The sequence below is a fragment of the Taudactylus pleione genome, unplaced genomic scaffold (assembly GCF_031769625.1).
Source record: "Taudactylus pleione unplaced genomic scaffold, aTauple2 ptg000975l, whole genome shotgun sequence".
NCBI classification, from domain to species: Eukaryota; Metazoa; Chordata; class Amphibia; order Anura; family Myobatrachidae; genus Taudactylus; species Taudactylus pleione.
Window position 1 is genome coordinate 8,513 of NW_028285376.1, and position 26,296 is coordinate 34,808.

A 26,296-nucleotide genomic window follows, 5' to 3' on the forward strand; every position below is an offset into this window, starting at 1 on the left:
GAGGGAGAGGTGGGTAGAAAGACTCTGGGTAGGGAAGAGATATATGAGGGAGAGGTGGGGAGAAAGTGTTGGGGTAGGGAAGAGAGGGAGATATGAGGGAGAGGTGGGGAGAAAGTTTTGGGGTAGGGAAGAGAGGGATATATGAGGGAGAGGTGGGGAGAAAGTGTTGGGGTAGGGAAGAGAGAGATCTGATGGAGATGTGGGGAGAAAGTTTTGGGGTAGGGAAGAGAGAGAGATATGAGGGAGAGGTGGGGAGAAAGTTTTGGGGTAGGGAAGAGAAGGAGATATGAGGGAGAGGTGGGGAGAAAGTGTTGGGGTAGGGAAGAGAGAGATCTGATGGAGATGTGGGGAGAAAGTTTTGGGGTAGGGAAAGAGAGACATATGAGGGAGAGGTGGGGAGAATGTTTTGGGGTAGGGATGAGAGATATATGATGGAGAGGTGGCGAGAAAATGTTGGGGTAGGGAAGAGGGAGATATAAGGGAGAGGTGGGGAGAAAGTGTTGGGGTAGGGAAGAGAGAGATAAGAGGGAGAGTTCGGGGAAAGTGTTGGGGTAGAGAAGAGAGAGATATGATGGAGATGTGGGGAGAAAGTGTTGGGGTAGGGAAGAGAAAGAAATATGAGGGAGAGGTTGGGAGAAAGTGTTGGGGTAGGGAAGAGAGAGATATGAGGGAGAGGTGGGGAGAAAGTGTTGGGGTAGGGAAGAGAGAGAGAGATATGAGGGAGAGGTGGGGAGAAAGTTTTGGGGTAGGGAAGAGATGGAGATATGAGGGAGAGGTGGGGAGAAAGTGATGGGGTAGGGAAGAGAGAGACATGAGGGAGAGGTGGGGAGAAAGTGTTGGGGTAGGTAAGAGAGAGATATGATGGAGATGTGGGGAGAAAGTTTTGGGGTAGGGAAGAGAGAGACATATGAGGGAGAGGTGGGGAGAAAGTTTTGGGGTAGGGAAGAGAGAGATATGAGGGAGAGGTGGGGAGAAAGTGTTGGGGTAGGGAAGAGAGAGATATAAGGGAGAGGTGGGGAGAAAGTGGTGGGGTAGGGAAGATAGAAATATGAGGGAGAGGTGGGTAGAAAGACTCTGGGTAGGGAAGAGATATATGAGGGAGAGGTGGGGAGAAAGTGTTGGGGTAGGGAACAGAGAGATATGAGGGAGAGGTGGGGAGAAAGTGTTGGGGTAGGGAAGAGAGAGAGATATGAGGGAGAGGTTGGGAGAAAGTGTTGGGGTAGGGAAGAGAGAGAGAGATATGAGGGAGAGGTGGGGAGAAAGTGTTGGGGTAGGGAAGAGAGAAATTTGAGGAAGAGATCGGGGAAAGTGTTCGAGTAGAGAAGAGAGAGATATGAGGAAAAGGGGAGCAGAAAGAGTTGGGGTAGGGAATAGAGAGATATATGAAGGAGAGGTGGGGAGAAAGAGTTGGGGTAGGGAACAGAGAGATATGAGGGAGAGGTGGGGAGAAAGTGTTGGGGTAGGGAAGAGAGAGAGATATGAGGGAGAGGTGTGGAGAAAGTTTTGGGGTAGGGAAGAGATGGAGATATGAGGGAGAGGTGGGGAGAAAGTGTTGGGGTAGGGAAAAGAGAGATATGATGGAGATGTGGGAAGAAAGTTTTGGGATAGGGAAGAGAGAGACATATGAGGGAAAGGTGGGGAGAAAGTTTTGGCGTAGGGAAGAGAGAGATATGAGGGAGAGGTGGGGAGAAAGTGTTGGGGTAGGGAACAGAGAGATATGAGGGAGATGTGGGGAGAAAGTGTTGGGGTAGGGAAGAGATGGAGATATGAGGGAGAGGTTGGGAGAAATTGTTGGGGTAGGGAAGAGAGAGAGATATGAGGGAGTGGTGGGGAGAAAGTGTTGGGGTAGGGAAGAGAGAAATATGAGGGAGAGATCGGGGAAAGTGTTGGAGTAGAGAAGAGAGAGAGATATGAGGGAGAGGTGGGGAGAAAGAGTTGGGGTAGGGAACAGAGAGATATGAGGGAGAGGTGGGGAGAAAGTGTTGGGGTAGGGAAGAGAGAGAGATATGAGGGAGAGGTGGGGAGAAAGTTTTGGGGTAGGGAAGAGAAGGAGATTTGAGGGAGAGGTGGGGAGAAAGTGTTTTGGTAGGGAAGAGAGAGATCTGATGGAGATGTGGGGAGAAAGTTTTGGGGTAGGGAAGAGAGAGACATATGAGGGAGAGGTGGGGAGAATGTTTTGGGGTAGGGATGAGAGATATATGAGGGAGAGGTGGGGAGAAAATGTTGGGGTAGGGAAGAGAGAGATATAAGGGAGAGGTGGGGAGAAAGTGTTGGGGTAGGGAAGAGAGAGACATATGAGGGAGAGGTGGGGAGAATGTTTTGGGGTAGGGAAGAGAGAAATATGAGGGAGAGGTGGGTAGAAAGACTCTGGGTAGGGAAGAGATATATGAGGGAGAGGTGGGGAGAAAGTGTTAGGATAGGGAAGAGAGGGAGATATGAGGGAGAGGTGGGGAGAAAGTGTTGGGGTAGGGAAGAGAGGGATATATGAGGGAGAGGTGGGGAGAAAGTGTTGGGGTAGGGAAGAGAGAGATCTGATGGAGATGTGGGGAGAAAATTTTGGGGTAGGGAAGAGAGAGAGATATGAGGGAGAGGTGGGGAGAAAGTTTTCGGGTAGGGAAGAGAAGGAGATATGAGGGAGAGGTGGGGAGAAAGTGTTGGGGTAGGGAAGAGAGAGATCTGATGGAGATGTGGGGAGAAAGTTTTGGGGTAGGGAAGAGAGAGACATATGATGGAGAGGTGGGGAGAATGTTTTGGGGTAGGGATGAGAGATATATGAGGGAGAGGTGGGGAGAAAATGTTGGGGTAGGGAAGAGGGAGATATAAGGGAGAGGTGGGGAGAAAGTGTTGGGGTAGGGAAGAGAGAGACATATGAGGGAGAGGTGGGGAGAATGTTTTGGGGTAGGGAAGAGAGAAATATGAGGGAGAGGTGGGTAGAAAGACTCTGGGTAGGGAAGAGATATATGAGGGAGAGGTGTGGAGAAAGTGTTGGGGTAGGGAAGAGAGGGAGATATGAGGGAGAGGTGGGGAGAAAGTGTTGGGGTAGGGAAGAGAGGGATATATGAGGGAGAGGTGGGGAGAAAGTGTTGGGGTAGGGAAGAGAGAAATATGAGGGAGAGATTGGGGAAAGTGTTGGGGTAGGGAAGAGAGAGATATAAGGGAGAGGTGGGGAGAAAGTGTTGGGGTAGGGAAGAGAGAAATATGAGGGAGAGGTGGGGAGAAAGTGTTGGGGTAGGGAAGAGAGAGATATAAGGGAGAGGTGGGGAGAAAGTGTTGGGGTAGGGAAGAGAGAGATATGAGGGAGAGATCGGGGAAAGTGTTGGGGTAGAGAAGAGAGAGATATGATGGAGATGTGGGGAGAAAGTGTTGGGGTAGGGAAGAGAAAGAAATATGAGGGAGAGGTTGGGAGAAAGTGTTGGGGTAGGGAAGAGAGAGATATGAGGGAGAGGTGGGGAGAAAGTGTTGGGGTAGGGAAGAGAGAGAGAGATATGAGGGAGAGGTGGGGAGAAAGTTTTGGGGTAGGGAAGAGATGGAGATATGAGGGAGAGGTGGGGAGAAAGTGATGGGGTAGGGAAGAGAGAGACATGAGGGAGAGGTGGGGAGAAAGTGTTGGGGTAGGTAAGAGAGAGATATGATGGAGATGTGGGGAGAAAGTTTTGGGGTTAGGGAAGAGAGAGACATATGAGGGAGAGGTGGGGAGAAAGTTTTGGGGTAGGGAAGAGAGAGATATGAGGGAGAGGTGGGGAGAAAGTGTTGGGGTAGGGAAGAGAGAGATATAAGGGAGAGGTGGGGAGAAAGTGGTGGGGTAGGGAAGAGAGAAATATGAGGGAGAGGTGGGTAGAAAGACTCTGGGTAGGGAAGAGATATATGAGGGAGAGGTGGGGAGAAAGTGTTGGGGTAGGGAACAGAGAGATATGAGGGAGAGGTGGGGAGAAAGTGTTGGGGTAGGGAAGAGAGAGAGATATGAGGGAGAGGTTGGGAGAAAGTGTTGGGGTAGGGAAGAGAGAGAGATATGAGGGAGAGGTGGGGAGAAAGTGTTGGGGTAGGGAAGAGAGAAATTTGAGGGAGAGATCGGGGAAAGTGTTCGAGTAGAGAAGAGAGAGATATGAGGAAAAGGGGAGCAGAAAGTGTTGGGGTAGGGAATAGAGAGATATATGAAGGAGAGGTGGGGAGAAAGAGTTGGGGTAGGGAACAGAGAGATATGAGGGAGAGGTGGGGAGAAAGTGTTGGGGTAGGGAAGAGAGAGAGATATGAGGGAGAGGTGTGGAGAAAGTTTTGGGGTAGGGAAGAGATGGAGATATGAGGGAGAGGTGGGGAGAAAGTGTTGGGGTAGGGAAAAGAAAGATATGATGGAGATGTGGGAAGAAAGTTTTGGGATAGGGAAGAGAGAGACATATGAGGGAAACGTGGGGAGAAAGTTTTGGCGTAGGGAAGAGAGAGATATGAGGGAGAGGTGGGGAGAAAGTGTTGGGGTTGGGAAGAGAGAGATATAAGGGAGAGGTGGGGAGAAAGTGTTGGGGTAGGGAAGAGAGAAATATGAGGGAGCGGTGGGGAGAAAGTGTTGGGGTAGTGAAGAGAGGGAGATATGAGGGAGATGTGGGGAGAAAGAGTTGGGGTAAGGAAGAGAGAAATATGAGGGAGAGGTGGGGATAAAGTGTTGGGGTAGGGAAGAGAGGGAGATATGAGGGAGAGGTTGGGAGAAAGTGTTGGGGTAGGGAAGAGAGAAATATGAGGGAGAGGTGGGTAGAAAGACTTGGGGTAGGGAAGAGAGAAATATGAGGGAGAGATTGGGGAAAGTGCTTGGGTAGGGAAGAGAGAGATATAAGGGAGAGGTGGGGAGAAAGTGTTGGGGTAGGGAAGAGAGAGAGATATGAGGGAGAGGTGGGGAGAAAGTGTTGGGGTAGGGAAGAGAGGGATATATGAGGGAGAGGTGGGGAGAAAGTGTTGGGGTAGGGAAGAGAGAAATATGAGGGAGAGATTGGGGAAAGTGTTGGGGTAGGGAAGAGAGAGATATAAGGGAGAGGTGGGGAGAAAGTGTTGGGGTAGGGAAGAGAGAAATATGAGGGAGAGGTGGGGAGAAAGTGTTGGGGTAGGGAAGAGAGAGATATAAGGGAGAGGTGGGGAGAAAGTGTTGGGGTAGGGAAGAGAGAGATATGAGGTAGAGATCGGGGAAAGTGTTGGGGTAGAGAAGAGAGAGATATGATGGAGATGTGGGGAGAAAGTGTTGGGGTAGGGAAGAGAAAGAAATATGAGGGAGAGGTTGGGAGAAAGTGTTGGGGTAGGGAAGAGAGAGATATGAGGGAGAGGTGGGGAGAAAGTGTTGGGGTAGGGAAGAGAGAGAGAGATATGAGGGAGAGGTGGGGAGAAACTTTTGGGGTAGGGAAGAGATGGAGATATGAGGGAGAGGTGGGGAGAAAGTGATGGGGTAGGGAAGAGAGAGACATGAGGGAGAGGTGGGGAGAAAGTGTTGGGGTAGGTAAGAGAGAGATATGATGGAGATGTGGGGAGAAAGTTTTGGGGTAGGGAAGAGAGAGACATATGAGGGAGAGGTGGGGAGAAAGTTTTGGGGTAGGGAAGAGAGAGATATGAGGGAGAGGTGGGGAGAAAGTGTTGGGGTAGGGAAGAGAGAGATATAAGGGAGAGGTGGGGAGAAAGTGGTGGGGTAGGGAAGAGAGAAATATGAGGGAGAGGTGGGTAGAAAGACTCTGGGTAGGGAAGAGATATATGAGGGAGAGGTGGGGAGAAAGTGTTGGGGTAGGGAACAGAGAGATATGAGGCAGAGGTGGGGAGAAAGTGTTGGGGTAGGGAAGAGAGAAATTTGAGGGAGAGATCGGGGAAAGTGTTCGAGTAGAGAAGAGAGAGATATGAGGAAAAGGGGAGCAGAAAGTGTTGGGGTAGGGAATAGAGAGATATATGAAGGAGAGGTGGGGAGAAAGTGTTGGGGTAGGGAAGAGAGAGAGATATGAGGGAGAGGTGTGGAGAAAGTTTTGGGGTAGGGAAGAGATGGAGATATGAGGGAGAGGTGGGGAGAAAGTGATGGGGTAGGGAAGAGAGAGAGATATGAGGGAGAGGTGGGGAGAAAGTGTTGGAGTAGGGAAGAGGGAAATAAGAAGGAGAGGTTAGCAGAAAGTGTTGGGGTTGGGAAGAGAGAGATATGAGGGAGAGGTGGGGAGAAAGTTTTGGGGTAGTGAAGAGATGGATATATGAGGGAGAGGTGGGGAGAAAGTGTTGGAGTAGGGAAGAGAGAGATATGAAGGAGATGTGGGGAGAAAGTTTTGGGGTAGGGAAGAGTGAAATATGAGGGAGAGTTGGGGAGAAAGTGTTGGGGTAGGGAAGAGAGGGAGATATGAGGGAGAGGTGGGGAGAAAGTGTTGGGGTAGGGAAGAGAGGGAGATATGAGGGAGAGGTGGGGAGAAAGTGTTGGGGTAGGGAAGAGAGGGATATATGAGGGAGAGGTGGGGAGAAAGTGTTGGGGTAGGGAAGAGAGGGAGATATGAGGGAGAGGTGGGGAGAAAGTGTTGGGGTAGGGAAGAGAGGGATATATGAGGGAGAGGTGGGGAGAAAGTGTTGGGGTAGGGAAGAGAGGGAGATATGAGGGAGAGGTGGGGAGAAAGTGTTGGGGTAGGGAAGAGAGAGAAATATGAGGGAGAGATTGGGGAAAGTGTTGGGGTAGGGAAGAGAGAAATAAGAGGGAGAGATCGGGGAAAGTGTTGGGGTAGGGAAGAGAGAGATATAAGGGAGAGGTGGGGAGAAAGTGTTGGGGTAGTGAAGAGAGAAATATGAGGGAGAGGTGGGTAGAAAGACTTGGGGTAGGGAAGAGAGAAATATGAGGGAGAGGTGGGGAGAAAGTGTTGGGGTAGGGAAGACAGAGATATAAGGGAGAGGTGGGGAAAAAGTTTTGGGGTAGGTAAGAGAGAGATATGATGGAGATGTGGGGAGAAAGTTTTGGGGTAGGGAAGAGAGAGACATATGAGGGAGAGGTGGGGAGAAAGTTTTGGGGTAGGGAAGAGAGAGATATGAGGGAGAGGTGGGGAGAAAGTGTTGGGGTAGGGAAGAGAGAGATATAAGGGAGAGGTGGGGAGAAAGTGTTGGGGTAGGGAAGAGAGAAATATGAGGGAGAGGTGGGTAGAAAGACTCTGGGTAGGGAAGAGATATATGAGGGAGAGGTGGGGAGAAAGTGTTGGGGTAGGGAACAGAGAGATATGAGGGAGAGGTGGGGAGAAAGTGTTGGGGTAGGGAAGAGAGAGAGATATGAGGGAGAGGTTGGGAGAAAGTGTTGGGGTAGGGAAGAGAGAGAGATATGAGGGAGAGGTTGGGAGAAAGTGTTGGGGTAGGGAAGAGAGAAATTTGAGGGAGAGATCGGGGAAAGTGTTCGAGTAGAGAAGAGAGAGATATGAGGAAAAGGGGAGCAGAAAGTGTTGGGGTAGGGAATAGAGAGATATATGAAGGAGAGGTGGGGAGAAAGAGTTGGGGTAGGGAACAGAGAGATATGAGGGAGAGGTGGTGAGAAAGTGTTGGGGTAGGGAAGAGAGAGAGATATGAGGGAGAGGTGTGGAGAAAGTTTTGGGGCAGGGAAGAGATGTAGATATGAGGGAGAGGTGGGGAGAAAGTGTTGGGGTAGGGAAAAGAGAGATATGATGGAGATGTGGGAAGAAAGTTTTGGGATAGGGAAGAGAGAGACATATGAGGGAAAGGTGGGGAGAAAGTTTTGGCGTAGGGAAGAGAGAGATATGAGGGAGAGGTGGGGAGAAATTGTTGGGGTTGGGAAGAGAGAGATATAAGGGAGAGGTGGGGAGAAAGTGTTGGGGTAGGGAAGAGAGAAATATGAGGGAGAGGTGGGGAGAAAGTGTTGGGGTAGTGAAGAGAGGGAGATATGAGGGAGATGTGGGGAGAAAGAGTTGGGGTAGGGAAGAGAGAAATATGAGGGAGAGGTGGGGATAAAGTGTTGGGGTAGGGAAGAGAGGGAGATATGAGGGAGAGGTTGGGAGAAAGTGTTGGGGTAGGGAAGAGAGAAATATGAGGGAGAGTTGGGTAGAAAGACTTGGGGTAGGGAAGAGAGAAATATGAGGGAGAGATTGGGGAAAGTGCTTGGGTAGGGAAGAGACAGATATAAGGGAGAGGTGGGGAGAAAGTGTTGGGGTAGGGAAGAGAGAGAGATATGAGGGAGATGTGGGGAGAAAGTGTTGGGGTAGGGAAGAGAGAAATATGAGGGAGAGGTGGGGAGAAATTGTTGGGGTAGGGAAGAAAGAGATATGAAGGAGAGGTGGGGAGAAAGTGTTGGGGTAGGGAAGAGAGATATGAGGGAGAGGTGGGGAGAAAATGTTGGGGTAGGGAAGAGAGAGATATGAGGGAGAGGTGGGGAGAAAGTGTTGGGGTAGGGAAGAGAGAAATATGAGGGAGAGGTGGGTAGAAAAACTTGGGGTAGGGAAGAGAGAAATATGAGGGAGAGGTGGGGAGAAAGTGTTGGGGTAGGGAAGAGAGAGATATAAGGGAGAGGTTGGGAGAAAGTTTTGGGGTAGGGAAGAGAGAGAGATATGAGGGAGAGGTGGGGAGAAAGTGTTGGGGTAGGGAAGAGAGAGAGATATGAGGGAGAGGTGGGGAGAAAGTGTTGGAGTAGGGAAGAGGGAAATATGAAGGAGAGGTTAGCAGAAAGTGTTGGGGTTGGGAAGACAGAGATATGAGTGAGAGGTGGGGAGAAAGTTTTGGGGTAGGGAAGAGATGGATATATGAGGGAGAGGTGGGGAGAAAGTGTTGGAGTAGGGAAGAGAGAGATATGATGGAGATGTGGGGAGAAAGTTTTGGGGTAGGGAAGAGTGAAATATGAGGGAGAGTTGGGGCGAAAGTGTTGGGGTAGGGAAGAGAGGGAGATATGAGGGAGAGGTGGGGAGAAAGTATTGGGGTAGGGAAGAGAGGGAGATATGAGGGAGAGGTGGGGAGAAAGTGTTGGGGTACGGAAGAGAGGGATATATGAGGGAGAGGTGGGGAGAAAGTGTTGGGGTAGGGAAGAGAGGGAGATATGAGGGAGAGGTGGGGAGAAAGTGTTGGGGTAGGGAAGAGAGGGATATATGAGGGAGAGGTGGGGAGAAAGTGTTGGGGTAGGGAAGAGAGGGAGATATGAGGGAGAGGTGGGGAGAAAGTGTTGGGGTAGGGAAGAGAGAGAAATATGAGGGAGAGATCGGGGAAAGTGTTGGGGTAGGGAAGAGAGAAATATGAGGGAGAGATCGGGGAAAGTGTTGGGGTAGGGAAGAGAGAGATATAAGGGAGAGGTGGGGAGAAAGTGTTGGGGTAGGGAAGAGAGAAATATGAGGGAGAGGTGGGTAGAAAGACTTGGGGTAGGGAAGAGAGAAATATGAGGGAGAGGTGGGGAGAAAGTGTTGGGGTAGGGAAGACAGAGATATAAGGGAGAGGTGGGGAGAACGTTTTGGGGTAGGGAAGAGAGAGATATGAGGGAGAGATCGGGGAAAGTGTTGGGGAAGAGAAGAGAGAGATATGATGGAGATGTGGGAGAAAGTGTTGGGGTAGGGAAGAGAGAGAAATATGAGGGAGTTGTGGGGAGAAAGTGTTGGGGTAGGGAAGAGAGAAATAAGAGGGAGAGATCGGGGAAAGTGTTGGAGTAGAGAAGAGAGAGAGATATGAGGGAGAGGTGGGGAGAAAGAGTTGGGGTAGGGAACAGAGAGATATGAGGGAGAGGTGGGGAGAAAGTGTTGGGGTAGGGAAGAGAGAGACATATGAGGGAGAGGTGGGGAGAATGTTTTGGGGTAGGGAAGAGAGAGATATGAGGGAGAGGTGGGGAGAAAGTGTTGGGGTAGGGAAGAGAGAGATATAAGGGAGAGGTGGGGAGAAAGTGGTGGGGTAGGGAAGAGAGAAATATGAGGGAGAGGTGGGTAGAAAGACTCTGGGTAGGGAAGAGATATATGAGGGAGAGGTGGGGAGAAAGTGTTGGGGTAGGGAACAGAGAGATATGAGGGAGAGGTGGGGAGAAAGTGTTGGGGTAGGGAAGAGAGAGAGATATGAGGGAGAGGTTGGGAGAAAGTGTTGGGGTAGGGAAGAGAGAGAGATATGAGGGAGAGGTGGGGAGAAAGTGTTGGGGTAGGGAAGAGAGAAATTTGAGGGAGAGATCGGGGAAAGTGTTCGAGTAGAGAAGAGAGAGATATGAGGAAAAGGGGAGCAGAAAGTGTTGGGGTAGGGAATAGAGAGATATATGAAGGAGAGGTGGGGAGAAAGAGTTGGGGTAGGGAACAGAGAGATATGAGGGAGAGGTGGGGAGAAAGTGTTGGGGTAGGGAAGAGAGAGAGATATGAGGGAGAGGTGTGGAGAAAGTTTTGGGGTAGGGAAGAGATGGAGATATGAGGGAGAGGTGGGGAGAAAGTGTTGGGGTAGGGAAAAGAAAGATATGATGGAGATGTGGGAAGAAAGTTTTGGGATAGGGAAGAGAGAGACATATGAGGGAAAGGTGGGGAGAAAGTTTTGGCGTAGGGAAGAGAGAGATATGAGGGAGAGGTGGGGAGAAAGTGTTGGGGTTGGGAAGAGAGAGATATAAGGGAGAGGTGGGGAGAAAGTGTTGGGGTAGGGAAGAGAGAAATATGAGGGAGCGGTGGGGAGAAAGTGTTGGGGTAGTGAAGAGAGGGAGATATGAGGGAGATGTGGGGAGAAAGAGTTGGGGTAGGGAAGAGAGAAATATGAGGGAGAGGTGGGGATAAAGTGTTGGGGTAGGGAAGAGAGGGAGATATGAGGGAGAGGTTGGGAGAAAGTGTTGGGGTAGGGAAGAGAGAAATATGAGGGAGAGGTGGGTAGAAAGACTTGGGGTAGGGAAGAGAGAAATATGAGGGAGAGATTGGGGAAAGTGCTTGGGTAGGGAAGAGAGAGATATAAGGGAGAGGTGGGGAGAAAGTGTTGGGGTAGGGAAGTGAGAGAGATATGAGGGAGAGGTGGGGAGAAAGTGTTGGGGTAGGGAAGAGAGGGATATATGAGGGAGAGGTGGGGAGAAAGTGTTGGGGTAGGGAAGAGAGAAATATGAGGGAGAGATTGGGGAAAGTGTTGGGGTAGGGAAGAGAGAGATATAAGGGAGAGGTGGGGAGAAAGTGTTGGGGTAGGGAAGAGAGAAATATGAGGGAGAGGTGGGGAGAAAGTGTTGGGGTAGGGAAGAGAGAGATATAAGGGAGAGGTGGGGAGAAAGTGTTGGGGTAGGGAAGAGAGAGATATGAGGTAGAGATCGGGGAAAGTGTTGGGGTAGAGAAGAGAGAGATATGATGGAGATGTGGGGAGAAAGTGTTGGGGTAGGGAAGAGAAAGAAATATGAGGGAGAGGTGGGGAGAAAGTGTTGGGGTAGGGAAGAGAGAGATATGAGGGAGAGGTGGGGAGAAAGTGTTGGGGTAGGGAAGAGAGAGAGAGATATGAGGGAGAGGTGGGGAGAAAGTTTTGGGGTAGGGAAGAGATGGAGATATGAGGGAGAGGTGGGCAGAAAGTGATGGGGTAGGGAAGAGAGAGACATGAGGGAGAGGTGGGGAGAAAGTGTTGGGGTAGGTAAGAGAGAGATATGATGGAGATGTGGGGAGAAAGTTTTGGGGTAGGGAAGAGAAAGACATATGAGGGAGAGGTGGGGAGAAAGTTTTGGGGTAGGGAAGAGAGAGATATGAGGGAGAGGTGGGGAGAAAGTGTTGGGGTAGGGAAGAGAGAGAGATATGAGGGAGAGGTGGGGAGAAAGTGTTGGGGTAGGGAAGAGAGAAATTTGAGGGAGAGATCGGGGAAAGTGTTCGAGTAGAGAAGAGAGAGATATGAGGAAAAGGGGAGCAGAAAGTGTTGGGGTAGGGAATAGAGAGATATATGAAGGAGAGGTGGGGAGAAAGAGTTGGGGTAGGGAACAGAGAGATATGAGGGAGAGGTGGGGAGAAAGTGTTGGGGTAGGGAAGAGAGGGAGATATGAGGGAGAGGTGGGGAGAAAGTGTTGGGGTAGGGAAGAGAGGGATATATGAGGGAGAGGTGGGGAGAAAGTGTTGGGGTAGGGAAGAGAGGGAGATATGAGAGAGAGGTGGGGAGAAAGTGTTGGGATAGGGAAGAGAGAGAAATATGAGGGAGAGATCGGTGAAAGTGTTGGGGTAGGGAAGAGAGAAATAAGAGGGAGAGATCGGGGAAAGTGTTGGGGTAGGGAAGAGAGAGATATAAGGGAGAGGTGGGGAGAAAGTGTTGGGGTAGGGAAGAGAGAAATATGAGGGAGAGGTGGGTAGAAAGACTTGGGGTAGGGAAGAGAGAAATATGAGGGAGAGGTGGGGAGAAAGTGTTGGGGTAGGGAAGACAGAGATATAAGGGAGAGGTGGGGAAAAAGTTTTGGGGTAGGTAAGAGAGAGATATGATGGAGATGTGGGGAGAAAGTTTTGGGGTAGGGAAGAGAGAGACATATGAGGGAGAGGTGGGGAGAAAGTTTTGGGGTAGGGAAGAGAGAAATATGAGGGAGAGGTGGGGAGAAAGTGTTGGGGTAGGGAAGAGAGAGATATAAGGGAGAGGTGGGGAGAAAGTGGTGGGGTAGGGAAGAGAGAAATATGAGGGAGAGGTGGGTAGAAAGACTCTGGGTAGGGAAGAGATATATGAGGGAGAGGTGGGGAGAAAGTGTTGGGGTAGGGAACAGAGAGATATGAGGGAGAGGTGGGGAGAAAGTGTTGGGGTAGGGAAGAGAGAGAGATATGAGGGAGAGGTGGGGAGAAAGTGTTGGGGTAGGGAAGAGAGAGAGATATGAGGGAGAGGTTGGGAGAAAGTGTTGGGGTAGGGAAGAGAGAAATTTGAGGGAGAGATCGGGGAAAGTGTTCGAGTAGAGAAGAGAGAGATATGAGGAAAAGGGGAGCAGAAAGTGTTGGGGTAGGGAATAGAGAGATATATGAAGGAGAGGTGGGGAGAAAGAGTTGGGGTAGGGAACAGAGAGATATGAGGGAGAGGTGGGGAGAAAGTGTTGGGGTAGGGAAGAGAGAGAGATATGAGGGAGAGGTGTGGAGAAAGTTTTGGGGTAGGGAAGAGATGGAGATATGAGGGAGAGGTGGGGAGAAAGTGTTGGGGTAGGGAAAAGAGAGATATGATGGAGATGTGGGAAGAAAGTTTTGGGATAGGGAAGAGAGAGACATATGAGGGAAAGGTGGGGAGAAAGTTTTGGCGTAGGGAAGAGAGAGATATGAGGGAGAGGTGGGGAGAAAGTGTTGGGGTTGGGAAGAGAGAGATATAAGGGAGAGGTGGGGAGAAAGTGTTGGGGTAGGGAAGAGAGAAATATGAGGGAGAGGTGGGGAGAAAGTGTTGGGGTAGTGAAGAGAGGGAGATATGAGGGAGATGTGGGGAGAAAGAGTTGGGGTAGGGAAGAGAGAAATATGAGGGAGAGGTGGGGATAAAGTGTTGGGGTAGGGAAGAGAGGGAGATATGAGGGAGAGGTTGGGAGAAAGTGTTGGGGTAGGGAAGAGAGAAATATGAGGGAGAGTTGGGTAGAAAGACTTGGGGTAGGGAAGAGAGAAATATGAGGGAGAGATTGGGGAAAGTGCTTGGGTAGGGAAGAGAGAGATATAAGGGAGAGGTGGGGAGAAAGTGTTGGGGTAGGGAAGAGAGAGAGATATGAGGGAGATGTGGGGAGAAAGTGTTGGGGTAGGGAAGAGAGAAATATGAGGGAGAGGTGGGGAGAAAGTGTTGGGGTAGGGAAGAGAGAGATATGAGGGAGAGGTGGGGAGAAAGTGTTGGGGTAGGGAAGAGAGATATGAGGGAGAGGAGGGGAGAAAATGTTGGGGTAGGGAAGAGAGAGATATGTGGGAGAGGTGGGGAGAAAGTGTTGGGGTAGGGAAGAGAGAAATATGAGGGAGAGGTGGGTAGAAAAACTTGGGGTAGGGAAGAGAGAAATATGAGGGAGAGGTGGGGAGAAAGTGTTGGGGTAGGGAAGAGAGAGATATAAGGGAGAGGTGGGGAGAAAGTTTTGGGGTAGGGAAGAGAGAGAGATATGAGGGAGAGGTGGGGAGAAAGTGTTGGGGTAGGGAAGAGAGAGAGATATGAGGGAGAGGTGGGGAGAAAGTGTTGGAGTAGGGAAGAGGGAAATATGAAGGAGAGGTTAGCAGAAAGTGTTGGGGTTGGGAAGACAGAGATATGAGTGAGAGGTGGGGAGAAAGTTTTGGGGTAGGGAAGAGATGGATATATGAGGGAGAGGTGGGGAGAAAGTGTTGGAGTAGGGAAGAGAGAGATATGATGGAGATGTGGGGAGAAAGTTTTGGGGTAGGGAAGAGTGAAATATGAGGGAGAGTTGGGGAGAAAGTGTTGGGGTAGGGAAGAGAGGGAGATAAGAGGGAGAGGTGGGGAGAAAGTGTTGGGGTAGGGAAGAGAGGGAGATATGAGGGAGAGGTGGGGAGAAAGTGTTGGGGTAGGGAAGAGAGGGATATATGAAGGAGAGGTGGGGAGAAAGTGTTGGGGTAGGGAAGAGAGGGAGATATGAGGGAGAGGTGGGGAGAAAGTGTTGGGGTAGGGAAGAGAGGGATATATGAGGGAGAGGTGGGGAGAAAGTGTTGGGGTAGGGAAGAGAGGGAGATATGAGGGAGAGGTGGGGAGAAAGTGTTGGGGTAGGGAAGAGAGAGAAATATGAGGGAGAGATCGGGGAAAGTGTTGGGGTAGGGAAGAGAGAAATATGAGGGAGAGATCGGGGAAAGTGTTGGGGTAGGGAAGAGAGAAATATGAGGGAGAGGTGGGGAGAAAGTGTTGGGGTAGGAAAGACAGAGATATAAGGGAGAGGTGGGGAGAAAGTTTTGGGGTAGGGAAGAGAGAGATATGAGGGAGAGATCGGGGAAAGTGTTGGGGTAGAGAAGAAAGAGATATGATGGAGATGTGGGAGAAAGTGTTGGGGTAGGGAAGAGAGAGAAATATGAGGGAGAGGTTGGGAGAAAGTGTTGGGGTAGGGAAGAGAGAGATATGAGGGAGAGATGGGGAGAAAGTGTTGGGGTAGGGAAAAGATGGAGATATGAGGGAGAGGTGGGGAGAAAGTGCTGGGGTAGGGAAGAGAGAGATATGATGGAGATGTGGGGAGAAAGTTTTGGGGTAGGGAAGAGAGAGACATATGAGGGAGAGGTGGGGAGAAAGTTTTGGGGTAGGGAAGAGAAAGATATGAGGGAGAGGTGGGGAGAAAGTGTTGGGGTAGGGAAGAGAGAGATATAAGGGAGAGGTGGGGAGAGAGTGTTGGGGTAGGGAAGAGAGAAGTATGAGGGAGAGGTGGGTAGAAAGACTCTGGGTAGGGAAGAGATATATGAGGGAAAGGTGGGGAGAAAGTGTTGGGGTAGGGAACAGAGAGATATGAGGGAGATGTGGGGAGAAAGTGTTGGGGCAGGGAAGAGATGGAGATATGAGGGAGAGGTTAGGAGAAATTGTTGGGGTAGGGAAGAGAGAGAGATATGAGGGAGTTGTGGGGAGAAAGTGTTGGGGTAGGCAAGAGAGAAATATGAGGGAGAGATCGGGGAAAGTGTTGGAGTAGAGAAGAGAGAGAGATATGAGGGAGAGGTGGGGAGAAAGAGTTGGGGTAGGGAACAGAGAGATATGAGGGAGAGGTGGGGAGAAAGTGTTGGGGTAGGGAAGAGAGAGAGATATGAGGGAGAGGTGGGGAGAAAGTATTGGTGTAGGGAAGAGATGGAGATATGAGGGAGAGGTGGGGAGAAAGTGTTGGGGTAGGGAAGAGAGAGATCTGATGGAGATGTGGGGAGAAAGTGTTGGGGTAGGGAAGAGAGAGACATATGAGGGAGAGGTGGGGAGAATGTTTTGGGGTAGGGAAGAGAGATACATGAGGGAGAGGTGGGGAGAAAGTGTTGGGGTAGGGAAGAGAGAGATATAAGGGAGAGGTGGGGAGAAAGTGTTGGGGTAGGGAAGAGAGAGACATATGAGGGAGAGGTGGTGAGAATGTTTTGGGGTAGGGAAGAGAGAAATATGAGGGAGAGGTGGGTAGAAAGACTCTGGGTAGGGAAGAGATATATGAGGGAGAGGTGGGGAGAAAGTGTTGGGGTAGGGAACAGAGAGATAAGAGGGAGAGTTGGGGAGAAAGTGTTGGGATAGGGAAGAGATGGAGATATGAGGGAGAGGTTGTGAGAAAGTGTTGGGGTAGGGAAGAGAGAGAGAGATATGAGGGAGAGGTGGGGAGAAAGTGTTGGGGTAGGGAAGAGAGAAATATGAGGGAGAGATCGGGGAAAGTGTTGGGGTAGAGAAGAGAGAGATATGAGGAAAAGGGAGCAGAAAGTGTTGGGGTAGGGAAGAGAGAGAGATATGAAGGAGAGGTGGGGAGAAAGAGTTGGGGTAGGTAACAGAGAGATATGAGGGAGAGGTGGGGAGAAAGTGTTGGGGTAGGGAAGAGAGAGATATGAGGGAGAGGTGGGGAGAAAGTTTTGGGGTAGGGAAGAGAGAGATATGAGGGAGAGGTGGGGAGAAAGTGTTGGGGTAGGGAAGAGAGAGATATGAGGGAGAGGTGGGGAGAAAGTGTTGGGGTAGGGAAGAGAGATATGAGGGAGAGGTGGGGAGAAAGTGTTGGGGTAGGGAAGAGAGATATGAGGGAGAGGTTGGGAGAAAGTGTTGTGGTAGGGAAGAGAGAAATATGAGGGAGAGGTGGGGAGAAAGTGCTGGGGTAGGGAAGAGAGAGATATGAGGGAGAGGTGGGGAGAAAGTGTTGGGGTAGGGAAGAGAGATCTGAGGGAGAGGTGGGGAGAAAGTTTTGGGGTAGGGAAGAGAGAGATATGAGGGAGAGGTGGGGAGAAAGTGTTGGGGTAGGGAAGAGAGAGATATGAGGGAGAGGTGGGGAGAAAGTGTTGGGGTAGGGAAGAGAGAGAGATATGAGGGAGAGGTGGTGTGAAAGTGTTGGGGTAGGGAAGAGAGAGATATGAGGGAGAGGTGGGGAGAAAGTGTTGGGGTAGGGAAGAGAGATATGAGGGAGAGGTTGGGAGAAAGTGTTGGGGTAGGGAAGAGAGAAATATGAGGGAGAGGTGGGGAGAAAGTGCTGGGGTTTGGAAGAGAGAGATATGAGGGAGAGGTGGGGAGAAAGTGTTGGGGTAGGGAAGAGAGAGATATGAGGGAGAGGTGGGGAGAAAGTGTTGGGGTAGGGAAGAGAGAGATATGAGGGAGAGGTGGGGAGAAAGTGTTGGGGTAGGGAAGAGAGAGATATGAGGGAGAGGTGGGGAGAAAGTGTTGGGGTAGGGAAGAGAGAGAGATATGAGGGAGAGGTGGAGAGAAAGTGTTGGGGTAGGGAAGAGAGAGATATGAGGAAGATGCGGGCAGAAAGTATAGAGGTAGGGAAGAGAGAGAAAAGAAGGAGAGATGGTGAGAAAGTGCCGGGAGGGGCAGGAGATGGAGAGAAAGAGGGGGTGGAGACGGAAAAATAAATAAATATTGTCAGACAATGCGGGTATTGCAGCTAGTATACTATAATTTCACACAGATAACACTTTAGAGCATATCCAATTGCGAACGCAATTTTTGCGTCAAAAACATGACCACATATCATGCCCATTTTTTCATTACTGCGGGTATGTGCCCTCCCAATGCTCACAGTACCAAATTAAACGTATCCCGTCGAGATCATACAAATTACAATTAGCCTATATAATATATATACAGGCTGAGATTACCAGATAAGCAATTAAGTGAGAAAATCTTCCAAAATGTAGAAACTCACATACACGTATTATTTCAAAACACCTTATAATAGTGTTAGAGCAATATGACTTGTTACGTAGTTGGCCATCTATTTTGTTAATTTCCATCCAGATTACAACCTATTAGTCAATCTAGATCATTAAATCACAGGACATAGGTTAATTAATTGTACAACTCCCTCCCTGGTGGACTAACACTTAAAGTACAAGAAATATCAATGATTGCTTATGTTTAATCACTTGATTCACTTTAGGTTTTCTTTTCTATTCACTTTGAAGGGCAATATGATCTGCACATGAATCATGTAATCTGATTAACATAAAGTATTGTTTAAATACATTACGTTTACTTGTATTATGTGATACCCTAATGGCCTAGTCCATCAGACAACTAATTAAATATTCATAACAGGAAAAATATATAAACATTGATCTGATGTGCACTATGTATCAATGCCAAGTAAGTGTCATTGTTTAATGTAGCCACCCCAATGTGCATGTACATTATATGCTGTACAAGTACAAAGGATAACATGATACATCGCTGGTAAACTAATTGAAATAAAACACATTAAGCATAGGTAGAGTAATTAAATTAACGCCCTATTATTCAAACCACTGGAATAACTCTTGTTTATTATACATCATATTTATTTAGCCATTACTTTCTTAGTCACTCACATTGTGACACTCTGAACTCACCAGTCAGAAGTTGCACCAGCCCTCGCTATGGTGCTGGAGATTGGACTGAAAATGATGGATCTCTGCATGTGCTCAGCTCAGAATAAGACACAACCCAGTGGACCCACATGTGTGAACCTCCCTTTACTGCATCCATCCAACCGCAAGTGAGAAGTATCCAAGATGCATACAACTCAAAATCGCTCATAAGCAGAGGCTGTTCCTATCTTCCTTCTGAAGAGGAGCTGTCTGGGCTGCAGCAGCCCCTCGTCTCGGATGTGTGAAAATAGAACTGGGGAAAAAATCCACACAAGCCTCGCTCATGCACAGAAATACCAGCATTGGCTAGGGTTGCATCAGATGCAGCCCCTAGAAGCTGAATAGGGCTGCTAATATAAAAGCAGAAGAGGCTTCCCATTGGATATGCACTCTCTACTAACGGCAGTACGGACATGGCAGTGCCTTTCTTGGCCATACACTAGACCAACTTTCATCCAACTAGTTGGATAGTTGGATAAAAGTTAGTCTAGACCAGAGGTTCCCAAACACGGTCCTCAAGACTCGCCAACAGTTCAGATTTTAGAGATATCCATGGTTGAGCACAGGTGTTAAACAAAATGAGGTATTAATTGTGTCACCTTTGCTCAACCATGGATATCTCTAAAACCTAAACTATTGGGGATCCTTGAGGACAGTGGGCCTGATTCTGACCCGCTCGTGAGCGCTGAGCGCTTGCAAGCGGGTCGATGGTGCCCAAGTGCGCATTCGCACAATGGAGGCGGCTCCGTCGTGCGCATGCGTGAGACCCGAATAACGACGGCCAAGGGTCTCACACCAAAGAGGGCGTGCTGTCGATGGTGATTGACAGCACGCCCCCTTTGGTGGGCGTGCCAGGGGCGTGGCTGCCCAGACGGAGGCGTTCCCATGGGAACGCCTACCGTCTGGGTCGGCCCAACTGACATCACTAGTGATGTCAGTGGGAGTGCTTTTGGCTCTGATAGAGCCAAAAGCACTCCTGGGCTTGCGGCAGTGAGACCGCAGGGTCTCGTCGCAAGCCCGATGGTCGCGATGGTCTTGACCATCGCAACCATCATTTTGGCCACTCGCTATAGCTGTGGGTGGTCACCCACAGCTATGCGAGCGGCCGGGAGGCCGCTCCAAAAAGGAGGAGGGACGGCCCTGATTCAGAGCGAGCGCTCTGTCAGAGCGTCCGGCTCTGAATCAGGGCCAGTGTTTGGAAACCTCTGGTCTAGTGTATGGCCAGCTTTATATATTTCAACTTCACAATGATGGGACTTACATTCTATAATATAGTCTCTTTCAAAGTCAGTGACCCATTCTACTGCTAATGGTTGACTGTTGAGATCTCATGGCTATATGCTTGATTTTATGCACGTGCTATCAATGGGTGTGGCTGAACACAGTTAGACAATAGATCCATTAAAATTTAGTGATACACTATCAATGCTTCATAATGATGGTATAAGTTAATGGGCTCAATCCAGTTAGGAGCAAGGTTGTATCAGGAAACTCACATACATTGCACGAATGCCTGTACTCGAGATATATATGAGATCCAATTAGAAATGCCAATTTGTGGTAGCGAGGGTGTGCGACTTTTTTACAAAATGCAACATGGAGGAAGTGCATGAAAATGTGGGGAAACCATACTGGACCCCAAAAAAGTGACAACTAAGATAGCAGGACCATTTAGAAGGCTTTTAGTGGCCATAAGGAAAGTACTGGAGCTCCCCAATATACATGTCTTCTGAAGGTGGCACCAACTTTCCAGCGATGTATTCCAAAATATGGCCCATGCAGAAAATAGAAAGTACTCAGTAACAGTGCCAGAGTCTGCTCCCTCCTGTGCTGGTGCCATTTCTCTGAAGATATCACTGGAAAGACGGTGCCGTCTGCAACAGGTACTGGGAGTGTGTCTGTTCTGGAAGCAAGGCGTGTACCCATTCTGAAAGCGCCACTGGGAACAAGTCAACAAATACAGATTATAAAATGATTGGTAGAGATCCTGTTTTTAGGAAATCTATACCTTTTTCTTTATAAGAATCATCGTACATAGACGCTGATGTCACAAAGTAAAAACAAAATCTCTTTTGGAGACTGGAATTGGAATTTCCATCTCAGTGCTGTTAGCAATAACTTCCCGGCTGTAAAATAATTCAAATCTTAAATGGTTATTACACACTTATGTTTTCAATAGTTACCATTCTTTTCTTTTCACATTCCTTTCAGCAAAACACAGACGGCTATGTTTAAATGCATGATCTGGAGGCTAGGTTGTTAAAACATGTGTATAATATGGAAAACGTAACGGAGACAGTAGACCTTTGTTGTTCTTCAATATCACAAGCCTGTAGAGATATCAACAATCTGTCACATACTATTAAAACCACGTGTTTTTATTTAAACCCTTAGGAATGTTTAGTCAGCCATCATCCGTGTCTGAAGGTGGATCTACATCCTATTAATGAAAACATGTAAAACAGAGGGGAATTATTTAAGGAACCATATTTGCTAACCTTAAGATACCCAGCCAGAGCCATGATTTATATCAGTGATTACTTCACTTTAAAAAAATTTAGTGGAATAAGTTTTTCCTGCAGTCTTCTTCCTGTTTCATTTGACCTTACCAAGAAGCCTTCAGCTAATTCAAACAGCAGCTTATATTTTAGGGAAAATGAAGTCCCTTATTTACAAAGGTCTCATATAGCTAATATTAATAGAACAACCACAAGTATATATGCAGTAACAACTTGTATTGATAAAGTGTGTGTGTATGTGATGCAACATATACCATAGATAAAGCTGCATGAGTAGTCTCTCATTTAGATTAGCAGTGAGGCATTATATATGCCTTATCCATAGACGTATTTATAATGGGTGCAGTGTGCGCGGTGCAGATGGACCTCTTGGTCCAAGGTGGCCCCGCACTGCACACCCTGCGCCCAAAATATACTTACTTTGTCCTGGCAGCTCCTCCTCCGCAGCGCCATGTTCAAAGTGACATCTTCTTGAAGATGATGCTGTGCAGTGAAAGCAATGACTCTGGCACTGTGTAAGAGCCTATGCTCTCTTCTGCACATGCACCATCTTCCTGAGCATAACTGGGAAGATGGCGCTGCGAAGGAGGACGGACCAGCTTCACTGGCCGGAGCAAGGTAAGATGTGGGGATGGGGGCCCGCTGCTCACAGGCCCCCTCTGGTGTTAATATGCCAATTGCCTTCCCATACTATGCATGCACACTAATGCATCTGTAACTACATGTGTGCATTGTAGACTTGTGTTTCCACAGGGTGAAAAATAACGGGCAAACATAAGCTGAGTTCCGTAAGTGCATGTTCACGTATGTGTGACATAATTAGAATGCATCCCCATATGTGATATCCTATTAAAATAAGATTATTCTACAAAAGGGCATAGAGGCTGATGTCATTTTGAATAAAGTTTATTTAAATAAAAAAACAAAAACAGCAGTTTGAGGAGTGAGAGTTGGAGTGGTTGTGAGGGGAGAGCTGAGGATGCCATGGAGCAGAGATGAGCAGCTGACAGAGAGTAAGCAGAAGGAGAGACAGCAGTGGGAGAGCAACAAAAGTAAAATAGAGTCAAATTAAGAACTGTAAGGAGTCAAATCGTGATCCTGCTGACACCCTCAGTTAAGAGAGCGCACAGCATGTGTCAGAGAAAAGACTTTATACCTTTGTCTGATTCACCTTCATCTGAGGGGCCACTGGCTCAGCAACGTTCATTGGACTGGGTGAGATAAATCCTTTAAATATATATATTTAGAAATCTGCTCCACTGCACAGGACTTTATCCTAGAGATGCTATACCGACACAGCGGATTCCACAGGAAGCAGTTCCAGTTTGTTTGATACAACCAGCTTTAATACATGTGCTGCAATATTTTGCTCAATGCTACAAGGAGTTTTACATCCTGAATCCTACAGCATAACAAGATAATTGGGCCCCAACGTGCACATACAGACCCCCTGTAGTATCCTTGGCCACACCAAAGTTATCTTGGACTTTACTAATGTCTATGCATAGATTTATTATATTGGTTTATTTTAGTAATGTAGTATTAAGCTAAAATGTTGTTATATATTTTCCATATGTGTGATGACCTTAATATGTGTAAACTGTCTGTGATTTCATTAGATTGTGTGAGTTTAAATAAGCTGAATCCATTCTCTCTCCTCTTCACCATAACCAATTCCTATTCCTAGTTATGGAATAAACTGTTTTATTCTTTTATGCAAAGCTCTGTCTACCCTTCTTTGTGTCTGCCTGGGGAATCCTTGCCTCTCTGCCGGGATAGTGTTTAGGGAAAAGCTGCTGTCAAAGGAAGAATACCCTACCAAGGTAACTCTGAGCTGTACCTACACCACATCATTTGCACCCTTTTCACACCAGGGTATTACATATACACCTCTAAGGAGGAATATCTCTTGTGTGTTCAGGCGGGCTGGTGCAGAAATATATGATGATGATCATTAACAGCACTATCTATCTTCTGATTGGCTGGTTGCATATTAAACCCCTCCAGCTATTAGTACTTAGGCCCTGATTCAATGCCGGACGCTCTGAAAGAGCACTCGCTCCGAATCAGGGCGTTTTTTTTTTTTTTTTTGGAGTTGCCTCCTGGCCGCTCACATAGCTGTGGGTAACCACCCACAGCTATCGCGAGCGGCCAGGATGATGGTCGCGATGGTCAAGACCATCGCGACCATCGGGCTTGCGATGAGACCCTTGTGGTAGGGTCTCGTGGCCGCAAGCCCCAGAGAGCTTCTGGCTCTAATAGAGCCGGAAGCTCTCCCACTGACATCACTGGTGATGTCAGTGGGACCGCCCACAAACAGCAGGTGTTCACATGGGAACGTCTCCATTTGTGAAGCCACCCCCACGCCATGCCTACAAAACAGTGCGAGCTGTCGATCAAAATCGACAGCCGCCCCCTTGTGGTTCGAGACCCGGAGCGACGGAGCGCCCGTCGCTAGCCGGGTCTCGCGCATGCGCACGTCGGGGCCGGCTCCGGCGTGTGCATGCGCAGTGGTCTAACATTGACCCGCTCGCGAGCGCATAGCGCTCGCTAGCGGGTCTGAATCAGGCCCTTAATTAGTATCATAGCTATAGTATAACAACTTATGGCCATATACAGTATATACATTACTAATTTGTCATTGCGATTTTAATATATTGCAGAAAAACAGATTCCATTGTAAGTTTAAAAAGAAAAACAAGGGACATGATGAGTGTTTGTATATAATTATATTTTATATATAATTTCACATAATAATTAACTACATTAATAATAATGAAGACACTATTCTGTTGGGTTAATAACACTTATTACAATACATTATATTTTATTGTTTATAAATGAGGGTCATTTAACTTTCATTTACTACTGAATAACTGAATTTACTACTGACACTCTCAAGCGAAATCTCTACGCTATTGTTACACTTAAGTAAGTGAAAGTCCTGAACTAAACTGCAGGTAAACACTTTTACATCACATTCAAGTCCAAAGTCTCCTTAAAGTTTCCATGGTAATCAAAATACACGCCTAGAATAAACAGAAGCAGAGAAGCAAACCTACATTAATCAATGAAACACCCTGATTTACATACATGTATAAATAAACTATAAAATAGCAGAGGGTGAGCAGAGAAATTAGTTTAAAATATTTAGTAAATACAAAGCTTGTTCTTCTCTTTTCTCCATCAAGGACCATACCTTTCTCTTTTATCCACTAGGGGACACTGGAGGTGCTTACGCTGGGGTATAGAGACGTGATAGCTGGAGCTGGCACTTTAAATAATTTAGAAGTGTGAAGCTCCTCCCCCTCTATGCCCCATCAGCCCTCAGTTTAGAAAATGTGCCTCTAGGAGCTGGTCACATCATGCTGTGCTCCAGCAATACATTTATTTTATTTTATTTTAAAGCATCTTTTACATTCCTATAGGTACCCTTCGCCACCTATCTAAAAGGTGGCGTCCGGGTACCTGGCGCCCTGATGTTTTAACAAACACCAGGAAGGAGTGCACAGGGCTCATTACCAAAGAGCTCCTGACAGCTCCTTATCGCCACAGCAAAGTCTTCACACAGAAGAAGAGAAGACTGTGCTGACCTGCCAGAGAGAGAGACTACAGGGGACACGCAGTGAGTAAGAAACTGCACATCCCCCGGCTCCTGCTGTGTTAGGGAGGCTGTGTGTAATCACTACACGCAGCTCCCTGCTTCTCCCCTCTCCCTGCTGTCCAGCGCGAGCACATGTCAGCGCTGTGTTTAATTATGCATAGCCCGGTGGTAACAGCGCTACAAGCGGCTCCCTGCCTCTCCCCTCTCCCACTGTCCAGCGCTAGCACATGTCAGTGCTGTGTTTATTTATACATAGCGCAGTGAATCAGCACTACAAGCGGCTCCCTGCAGCTTCTCCCCTCTCCCCGCTGATACACGCGGTGTAGCGCGGAGGGGGAGGTAATGGCTCATAACAGCCATAATGGTGGCCCTTTGGGGCATGAAGAAGGGGGCGGAGCCTAAATCTGCAGATGCTCTCTCTCCAGCTGTAGAAAACAGTGTGGCTGCCGATCTTTAACTGTTAAATGCCTGCATCTCTCCTTTATACAGGAAGAGTGCAGCATTCAGAAGGCTGGATTCTCTCACTCCCCATTTCTGGCTACATAATACACTGGGGTTGTAAGTGCAGGGAATCTGATCAGTGGGAAGGGAGTGGGGTGTATCTCCTCCTCTGTGTCTCAAGCCAGCCTTCTGTTTTCATTACTTCTGTTTGTACTCTGTCCCTCTGTGTGTGGTGACTGTGTGTATCCATGCCAAACAGAAAAGGCGTCACAAAGGATGTTTGTCGGTTCTAAGGGTAACAACAAACTATCTAAGCCGCATGCCGCTGGGTCCACGTTATGTGATGCTTGTATAGCAATTGATCCACCTATGGCTAGTACTGCCTCGCTTGCACCTACATGGGCTGCTGACATGGTAGGAGTAATGACGGATTTAACGTCTGAGTTAGCTGACACACGCAAGTCTCAGCCTCCCTGGGTTGCTGGGCTAACAAAGTCTATTGACACCCTGGTACAGGTAAGGGGTACAGCTGTGTCCGCACCCTCCACTTCCTTACAGGGAGCGACACAAAAGCGTCCTTTATTGGCTATTCTTCAGTTAGAAGAGTCTGACAAAGAATTCCTCGCTGCGGAGGATACTGAGGAAGGGGAACTGGAGGAATCATTACAAAACGATACCCCTCAAGAGTTAGAGTCCACCTCTCCTGGGGTGGAATCTCTAATTTTGGCAGCCAGAAAAATCCTTAACTTACCTGAGTATGTAATTCCTGCATCCCAGGAGTGTGAAAGCGCTCAGTGGTTTTTCCGTTCTCACTGCAGCTTCAACAGCAGTTCTCAGTGGCCTGGAAACAACCGGATAAACGGTTCCAAGTTCCGCGCCGGTTTCCGTCTAGCTACCCTTTTCCATCATCCATGATGGAGAAGTGGGAAACTCCCCCCTCCAGTAGATGCGTCCGTCTCCCGTCTCTCTAAGAAGCACTCCCAGTAGCCGGGAGCTACAGTACTAAAAGATCCTTCGGATCGTAAAGTGGAGACAATGCTAAGATCTATTTATACTGCAGCAGGTGCTCAACTTAGGCCCACCCTTGTCACTACTTGGGTTAACAAAGCGGTGGTTTGCTGGGCTGACCAGTTGATTACAGGTACGCCTACTAGCAGAACATATCCATAAGTCTGCAGTTTACCTGGGAGAAGCGTCAAAAGATATCAGTCAGATTAGGGCTTGCATATCTGCTTCTGCTACTTCGGGCCGCAGAGCCCTCAGGTTGCGCACCTGGCAAGTGGACGCAGAATCCAAGCGTGCGGTAGAGGGTTTACCATTCAATGGCAACAGGCTGTTTGGCCCGGAATTAGACAAATGGATATCTCAAGCCACAGGGGGGTAAG